Source organism: Petaurus breviceps, unplaced genomic scaffold (genome assembly GCF_028583685.1).
Source record: "Petaurus breviceps papuanus isolate PSGF00001 unplaced genomic scaffold, PetGlider_PUasm1.0 139, whole genome shotgun sequence".
Classification (NCBI taxonomy): Eukaryota; Metazoa; Chordata; class Mammalia; order Diprotodontia; family Petauridae; genus Petaurus; species Petaurus breviceps.
The window spans coordinates 5769992-5779935 of NW_027185697.1; the positions used below are offsets into that span (position 1 = coordinate 5769992).

The window sequence follows — 9944 nt, forward strand, 5'->3', positions numbered from 1 at the left end:
CTAAGTCACAAGGGTTGTGATGCCTTCTGGATCTGAGAAATGGATGTATATTCTGGATTGGTATTTTGCTTTGGGGTTTCCCTGATGAGTAGGACCTTGTGATTCATTGGTCAAGATTCTAAGTGGCTGTAAGTTCATAACTACCTGACTGCTTAGATGTAAAGTCTCTCTCAATCTAGGGATGTATGTAAAGTGTATAGTTTATTCAGGCAGGCAGAACATTGTCTGGTGGTCTTTATTTCTCTGCTTTTATCTTCTCTGTATTTAATCTTAAGTTCATGGTACTTACTTATCGTATGAAGTAGTGAATGTAATTTGAAAAAAAAAGATTGTTGTCCCGTTATACAGATTTTTTTCTTAATGAAACAGAATGTGTGCTAGCAGCCATCCTGGCTATGCCTGTGTGATTGCTGCTGCATCCAACAAAAGAAGATGGCCAATAAAAGGGGCTTGAGATGGGATATTTTGTGTAAGGATGAAAGAGAAGTTCAGTTTGACTGACTTGTAGAGTGTAGGAATGTGAGTCATATAATAAGGCAGGAAAGATGGAGATCTCAATGTACTAGAAATCTCCCCTTACACCATTTTTTTTCCTCCTGAACAAACTGCTAATTAGCCATGTTTCTCATCTGTTCTTTGTGAAGTTAATATTTAAACCCAACTCTAAGCTGATAATTTAATCCCCGAAAATTTAGTCTCACTTAATTCAGCCCCATGCCTTACTTTGTTGAATATTTTATAAATACTATTATCCAATGTTTTAGCTATTCATCCGAGCTTTTTGTCAAATTTGTTGAGCATGTTATATCTGCGTCTATCCAAGTAATTGACACCAATTTGACACACCACAGTACCATGCACAAAACTCTCTGATTGACTCCACTAAACACTTGCCAGGATGGTATTGAATCATTAGTGATGTGAGGTCAAGAAAGACTTCCTATAATTAGAGCTGTCAAAAAGTGGAATAGGTTCCCTCAGGAGGTTGTATACCCTTTTTCAGTAAAGATTTTAAGCAAGAGCTACACACATACCTGTGAAGAAAATTATTGTGAGAATAAATTTGTCTGTGAGTTGAACTGGATGGCTGTTGATGTCCTTTCCCATTTCTGTCGTTCTGTAATGACTTTTTTTATCATGCACATCAACCAGTCTATAAGGCCTGATGTTATTCTATTCTTAAATGTAAATTTTAAAATCAGTAGTTCCAAACAAGTTTTATTTATATTTGTAACCAAAAGATACACAGTAAATTACTTAATAAAATTATATTTTGGTCTAGAAAGCTATTTGTGAGACTGACATCATAGAGAAAAAGTCCTGGGTGGAATGGATTCTGGGAGTGATTCAAAAAGGTATTTCTTATATTTGGTGGTCAAAAGTTAGATCTCTAGGCATTTTTTTTCTGAAAATACTAGGTTTTATTCACACCCCAGTGGTAAACAATAACCTTAATAGGATGACTAAAAGTTTCTTTGTAGATCACTATGTCACATTAAAATACCAAAATCCATAAACAAGCAGACAGTTAACGAACATTTGATGTGGTCTTACTGGAAATTCTTAACTAGTTCTAGTGTAATAGTCTCTTCTCCAACCAAATTTAAAAATGCTTTGTCTCCTAGTTAATATAAGTCACTGCATTTCTCTAACAAAGTAATGAAGGCACAGCTAGTGGAAGCGGACGTAAACCCATTCAACTGCTGGACTGAAAAAATTCTTTGGTTGGTTGTTCAGAAGGATTTCTGTTTTCTAAACCAATATTGGTCTCAAATAGAAGTTTGCATAATTTTCAAAGCTGCAGCCTAATAGCTACATGACAAAAGACTTTACAAGAACCAAACTATGTAGCGATGGACATGCATTAGGGAATTCACTGCATTCTACATATCCAGCAGAAATTATACTATTAAAATGCTAGGTAGAATGAATCTATATAGTTTGAACTGGTTCTTAAACGTTCATTTTTCTTTTTTTCCTTTTTTAACAAAAATTGTTTACTTGATTCTACCAAGAAAATACAAAACATAAGGCTATAAGTAACTACTAGTTGTGTTCAGGCTGGGGCAGTGCAGTAATCCTCAAGGCCACAGCACACACTGCTGCTTGCACTCAGCTGGGTTTGGATCTTTCTTCAGATCATATTCTGGATCATTTTCCTCATCAGTTTCTTCTTCCCCTTCCTCATCATCAGCCTCTTCACCTTCATCATCATCATCATCATCATCTTCAATAGCTTCTCCTGTGAAGCATAATACTGATCTTGGGACTATACCCTCATGTAAAAAGTGACCAATTTTGAGGTCTGCTGCAAGGATAGCTTCCATGTCATCATCCCTGTCTCCACTCTCAGTAACTGACACCCTGTGCAACTCATAATTTCTGGTCCATCAAAAAGAAGGGATCAGAATTATCTGACTCTGACCACATATGATATGTCTTTGTCAACACCTCATTTGTGAAATATTCATTGGGTTCAAAATGAAATTCTAATGTAAAACTCATAGGTTGGCCAGCATCTGAGAACTTCACTTTAATATCTTTCAAGTGCTTCAGAATAGGTTCATCATGTTCCTGAACCATATCACTGAGAAAGTGTAATGGAAATGCAAATTTAAAGATCTTCCCTGCCCCTAGGCTAAAGTGCACCTGGAGCCTGGGGTGGGAGGCTTATTTTTCAGTAGATACTTTTTGATTGGCCAGTGAGTCAATAGGGTCATTACAGTCTCTGAGCCAGGAGAAGGCTATATAAGCCCAGATGTGTAGCTTTGTTTGGGGGCTCACTTTAAGAAGTGTTCTGTGATTTGATCAGATGAAATTCTGGGAAGCCTTTGTTGAGAGTCCCCCGGCTTTGAAAATCACAGATGTTGATTTTGTATGGATGTAATGGTTGAACAGCTTGGAAATCTGTCTATTGATCTGTTTGTCTTGATAATTCTGTCTGTATATTCTGAAGTTCGGGGTGCTGACCTTTTTCCCGTGAACTAGGTAAACGATACATATCTGACTGATTAAAGTAGGCTTGTTAACCCATTTTGAGTTGCTTTCCTTTATCAAAGCAGATCCAAGAACCTGTGTTGGCAGCCACCCTGAGAATACTTGGGGTGGTTGCTGCTACAGCAAGTCAGCATTTTTAAAAACAGTCAGCCAAAATTCAGGAATTCCTTTAGGGTCTTCTCTTTCTTCATCTTTTTTCTCCTCTTCAAGCTTTGCCTTCTCTTTCATTTCCTCTGAAATCTCTTCATCATCATCTGGTTTCCATTCACATTCTTCCTCTGTGGGTTCATAAATTGCAATGATGATTTCACTTCTCTTATCAAAAGGTGGCTTGTAAAGAACAGCATACTTTCAAGAGTGTGAACCTCCTCATAGAACTTGGCTTCTGTCTGTGCACATTTTACCTGAAGAATTTTGAGGGCATTCACATGTGGCTTAACTACTTTTGGCAAGCTTTCAATGTATCCAGTTGATGTTCCCACTAAACCACCCAATCTTTCTTTAAGAGCTGCAGGAATCTGCGGATTCTGCATCATCTGAACAATCAACTGATGAGCTTTGCCGTTTGCATCTTCACCAGTTTCTTTCTTCTTCCACTTCTTCAACATCTTCCATATCTTGTTGGTGAAGTTCAGCTTCTTTGTTATCAGTGTCCGCCATGTTGGAAGACTTCTGAATATTTGAGATCCCTGGCTGGTACCGGGACCAAGCAGCCCGAGCTGCGCAGGCTGTCACTCAGGGCAGCAGCAGCTGTGGCGGGAGGAAGTGAAGGAGGTGGAGGAGAAGGAGGCGGTGCCCTGAGCAGATGGCATTAAAAAAGCAATCTCTAGGCATTTTTAAGTACATGATTGTCAAAATGACATGGTTTCAGAGCTTTCAAAGTCTTATCAGCCCCATGCTTACCAATACCTAATGTCCTTCCACACCAATGAAAGCTTTTTGCAATAAGAGATAACTACAAATGTAAAGACTTTCAGATTGGGAACCAAATCATATAAGTAAACAGTGAGAAATAAATGACCAGTGTAATACCCAGAATATCTTTGGAGAGAACAAAGGGATCTGCAGTAATTTACTGAATGAGGAAAAGCATAAAAAGGGAAGACTGGGAACACTAAATATAAACTTTGGATTCAGTAACATTTTTACTAAGCAATGATCCTGAGCTAGAATTTCATTGTTCAAAGAGATGTTGAAGATCATCTAATTAAATTCCACCATGTTATAAATAGATATAATAAGACTAGGTTCTGAGTGAAAGTCAGGAAGAAATTTAGGGACCATTTTGGAATTGTTTCAAAAAGGTTAGAGTTTCATCAAAAGAAGGGGATAATGGCAAAGAAAACTCAGGAGAAAATTTCCCTGGGAAGAAAATTCACTTTAATTTTTGCACATTTGATTTCTCTACTCTAACTAGGCACTTCAACAACCGTGTATCATTCTGTGACTTGTCTATATGGAAAACTAGCAGTAAACTGAGTGAAATAAAAGGAGAGATAATGAACTACTTATGTTAATCCTGCTGAGTACTAAGTTCCCCCCTAGTGTCTTGGTGGGGTTAATGCAAACCCCTGAACACCTAATTTACCCTCAAGCAGGGACTTAAATCCTCAGAGAACAGCAGCCGGTAGTTGTTTTTTTTTTTTTTTTTAATCCAATTAGCAAATCAAAAAGCAAAGGTTTTGTCCTCAATTGCAATGTGGTTCCTTAGACTATCTGCCTAAAGTCACTGTGAATTTCTGTTAAAGCACTGATGTGTATTTGGCAAAAGAAATGCTTAGACATTCTCTGCAAAGTACACAGCAAGGTATAGGCAAAGATGTGGTGGCCTGGAAAGTTAGAAGTAGATTGGAGTAATTGCCTTTAACTATTCATCTTGCATTATCTGTTTCCAACTTTGAAATCTCTAATGTACATATGGAAGAAAGACAACGTCCATGGAACCCATATTAATCTATTCAATGAATCATAGAATCATCGATTTAGAATGGGACGGGACCTTCCAGTTCATTTCATAAACCGATCTCACTTTATAGATGGAGCAATGGATTCGGGAGACAGGATGGCATGAGGGTAAATCACTTCTGCATCAAGATGATGGGCAAATCTCTTTAATTTTTTTTAAATTAGTTTATTTATTAATTAGTTTTCCACATTCATTTCCACAAGCTTTTGAGTTGCAAATTTTCTCGCTGTCTCTCCCCTACTCCCCAACCCAAGATGGCAAACATGCTGAATAGCCTTTCCCCCAATCTGGCCTCTCATATTCCCTCCCCCCTCTTACTTTCTAATATGGTAAGATGGATTTCTATACCTCGTTGACGATATATCTTATTTCTCAGTTGCAGGTAAAAACAATTTTTAATATATTTTTTTTAATTTTGAATCCCACATTCTCTTTCTTCTTTCCTCCTCACCCACCCCCAAAGGGAGACAAGCAATTCAGTATAAGTTATATATGTGTAGTTATGCAAAACATTTCCATGTTAATCATGCTGTCTGTGAAAGACTATATTGCCCCCCATTCTAACCCACCCCTCATTTATCCTTTTTACTCCTTTGATCCTGTCCATTTTCAAAAGTGATTGCTTCTAACTATCCTCTCCCCTTCTATCATTTCCCCTCTTATCCCTTTCCCCACTACTTTCCTGTAGGGTAAGATATCCAATTGTGTGTGCATGTTGTTCCCTCCTAAAGCCAAATTCATTGAGAGTAAGGTTGACTCATTCCTTTTCACCTTCCTGCACATTGTAACAGCTTTCTATTGCCTCTTTTATATGAGATAATTTACCCTATTCTATCTCTCCATTTCTCCTTCTCCCAAAATATTACCCTCTCACCTCTTAATTTTATTTATTAGATATCATCCCTTCATATTCAACTCATGTGCCGTCTATGTATACATGTATACACATATACAAACACACACATATGTATAGGTTTATATGTATATACACATACACCCAATTAAACATACACATGTGCACATATGTATACATATATGTGTATACATACATACATGCATGTGTATATGTGTGTGTGTGTTTCCTTCAGCTATCCTCATACTGAGAAGAGCCTCATGAGTTACAAATATTGTCTTTCCACTAAGGTATGTAAATAGTTCAACTTTAATAGTTTCCTTATGATTTCTCTTTCCTGTTTACCTTACCATGCTTTTCTTGCTTCTTGTATTTAAAAATCAAATTATCTGTTCAGATCTGTTTTTTTTTTCATCAAGAACGCTTGAAACTCCTCTATTTCATTGAATATCCAGATTTGCCCCTGAAGTATTTTCTCAGTTTTGCTGGGTAGGTGATTCTTGGTTTTAATCCTAGCTCCTTTGACCTGAGGAATATCGTATTCTTAGCCCTTTGATCCCTTAATGTAGAAGCTGCCAGATCTTGTGTTATCCTGATTGTGTTTCCACAGTACTCATATTGTTTCTTCCTGACTACTTGTAATATTTTCTCCTTGACTTGGGATCTCAAGAATTTGGTTATAATATCCTTAGGAGTTTTGTTTTGGGATCTTTTTCAAAGTGTCATTGGTGAATTCATTCAATTGTTATTTTGCCCTCTGGTGCTAGAATATTAGGGCAATTTTCCTTGAGCATTTCATGAAGGATGATTTGTAGGCTCTTTTTTGATCATGGCTCTTAGATAATTGAATACTTTTTAAAATTATATCTCCTGGATCTATTTTGCAGTTCATTGTATTTTTTTTTCAATGAAATATTTCACATTGCCTTCTCTTTTTTCATTTGTCTGGATCTTTTTGAGAGTATCTTGATTTCTCATAAAGTCATTAGCTTCCATTTTTTAAATTCCTTTTCTATCTGGGCAATTAGTTTTTGTTTTTTGTTTTTGTTTTTGTTTTTTTGCAGGAGGAGGGAGGAAGGTAGGGCAATTGGTGTAAATTTACTTTCCTAAGGACATACAGCCAGTAAGTACTAAGTGTACAAGGCGGGATTTGAACCCTCATCCTCCTGACTCCAGGACCAGTGCTCCATTCACTGAGCCACCCAGCTTCCCCACAATTTAGCTTTTTAAGGCATTCTTCTCCTCATTGGCTTTTTGGGCCTCTTTTGCCATTAGAGTTAATCTATGTTTTTTTTAAGCAATTGGGGTTAAGTAACTTGCTTAAGGTTATCCGGCCAGTTATTTCTGGGTGTGGTGCTAAGTATCTGAGCTCAGATTTGATCCCCAGGTCATCCTGACATTAGAGCCGGTACTCTTACTCACTGAGTCACCTGGCCACCCCTTGTTAATCCATTTTTTAAATTGTTATTTTCTTCAGTGAGGCTATTGACACTATTTTCATGACTTTCTTGCCTCATTCTCATTTCTCTTTCCAATTTTTCCTCCACTTCTCCTACTTAATTTTCAAAATCCTTCTTGAGCTCCTCCATGGCCTGCAAGCAGTTCATATTTATCTTAGAATCTTATGATACAGGAGTTTGGACTTTGTTGTCTTCTTCTGGTTCCATGTTTTGATCTTTTTTTGTCACAAAGTAATGTTTTTATGGTATGATTGTGCTTCTTCTGTTTTTTCATCTTGCCAGCCAATTACTTGACTTTTGAGCTCATTTCCTTGGTTGCTGCTTCCAGAGTGGAGAGAGATGTGTCCCAAATTTCTGGACATTTCACAGTTGCTGTCAGAGCTGTTGTCAGAGCTATGAGGAGGGTGCACTCTCTACAGCCACCACAAACTCTGACCCAACCTCTGACACCACAGGACCACTAGCCAGACCATGATCCAGATCTAAGCAGGTCAGAGCAAGAGCAATTAGCCTCTGAATAGTCACTTCATCCCCCCTACTATCTGCAGACCAGGAGCTCTGGAGGCAGCCACTTGGCAGCAGCTGCAGCCCCTGCACTGCAGGGAACAGATCATGTTCTTCTATCACCCAAATCCAACAGAGTTTCTTACTGACCTTTTACTTTCTCTTTAGCATTTATGGGTTGAGAAGTCCAGGCCATAAATCTGGGTCAAGGTGGATCATGTGGGACTGTGCTATACTCCCAGCCTGGTATGATAGAACCTTTTTGTTGGCCTGCCAGTCTGCCTTCAGAGGGAGATTTGTTTCTCTCTGTCCCTTTGTGGGTTCTGTAGCTCTAAAATCGGTTTAGAGTCATAATTTACAGGTATTACAGATGACTGGTATGGGAGCTTGAGCAAGTTCCTGCTTTTACTCCACCATCTTGGTTCTACCTTCTCATGATTTTTTGCATCATTCTCATTTATCTTCCCAAATTTTCCTCTCCTTCTCTTACTTGATTTTCAAAATTGTGCTTGAGCTCTTCCATGGCCTGTAATAAATTCATATTTTTCTTGGAGACTTTTGATGCAGGGATTTTGACTTTGCTGTCTTCTTTTGGTTCTATGTTTTTATCATCTCTGTCACCAAAAATGATTTGATAGTTTGATTTTACTTCCTATGTTTGCTTGACTTTTGATATCTTTGGCATTGTAGAACTCTGCTTCCAGAGTAGAGAGTGCTGTGTCCCAAAGTTTTGAAGTTTTTTGAAGTTGTTGTCAGAGCTTCTTCTTGGCACCTGCCTCAGAACTGTCAGGATAACTGCTTTTCCACAGCCTCAGCGAGCTCTGCCACCCTAGAGCTCCTCACTGCAGGATGGCCACCCAAGACTGTGACCCAGATTCAGGGTCAACATAAAAGAATCTTATCTCAGTCCCAGCAAAGAGATTGCATCAAGTGCCCTCTGGACAGTCACTTGGTCCCCTCACAATCTGTGGTTCAGAAGCTGTGGAAGCAGCAGCACAACAGAAGCTGCAGATGGGTTCCACCTCTGTTGCCCCAGGGCAGGGCCCAGACTAGGAACTCTTCTCTCTTCCAGTTCCAACATGGTTCCCCACTGAACTTTTACTTTCTTTTTTCCTGTTTATGGGTTGAGAAATCTGAAAACGACCACAGCTGCCAGTTATTCTCTCTCCTGAATCTGCTCTGTCCATTCTGGGCCACAGCTCAGGGCCTACCCAGGTCTGGGCCAGAATGGCTTACATGGGTCTTCAGTTGGCTCCCAATCTAATGCCATAGACCCTTCTTGTCAGACTGCTAGGCATCCTTCAGCAGGAGATTTGTTCCTCTCTGTCACTTTGTGCGTTTTGTAGCTCTAAAATGTCTTGAGAGTCATTTTTTATGGGTATTGGAGGTGATTGGATCAAGAGCTCAAGCATGTTCCTGCTTTGACTAGGCCATCTTGTCTCTGCCTAGGCAAGTATCTTTAAATTTTAGTTACTTAATCTATAAGATAAAATAAATGTTACCTATAGTATCTAAATCACAGGTCCTATAAATCTCAAATAAGATACTGTATAAAAGGTTGCTTGGAAACTATGAGCATTATAGGTATACTATAATTGTTTAGAATGAAATGAGTTGTTTCTCTCATAATTTAATATTAACATTTTTTGTTATTGTTCACTTTTTTCAGCTGTGTCCAACTCGCCATAACCCAATTTGGAGTTTCCTTTTCAAAGATAGTAGGGTTGCTTTCTATTTGATTCTCCAGGTCAATTTAGACATAAGGAAACTGAGAGAAACAAGGTTAAAGGTTAAGTTATTTTCCCAGTGTCACCCAACCAATAAGGGTATGAGATTGTATATGAACTTAGAAAGGTGAGTCTTCCTGATTGCACCATCTAGATGTCTTCAATTAACATATTGAGTTTAATTAATAGAACCTTGACCTTATATGTCTCTAGCCTTGCTTTGCTCTTGGTTCAATTTTCAGAAGATGAGTGAGACCCAGAGACATCATACATTAACATAGAGTTCAATTTATAGAAACTGCTAAGCCACTACAATGCAAGAAAAAGAACAATGAACTGAAAAATTCAGAAAATTGAATTTTCTTATATCAGGAAGGTCATGGAATCGACAAAAAATGCTAGTTTGGAATTCCAGCATCTACTACTTACTCCCTGAA

At 38.3% G+C, this 9944-nt stretch overlaps 1 pseudogene; it reads right to left on the bottom strand.

The window, feature by feature from the left end:
* Window positions 1-1811: 1811 nt before the first annotated feature.
* LOC138146011 (nucleosome assembly protein 1-like 1) lies at window positions 1812-3657 on the bottom strand (annotated as a pseudogene).
* Window positions 3658-9944: the final 6287 nt, after the last annotated feature.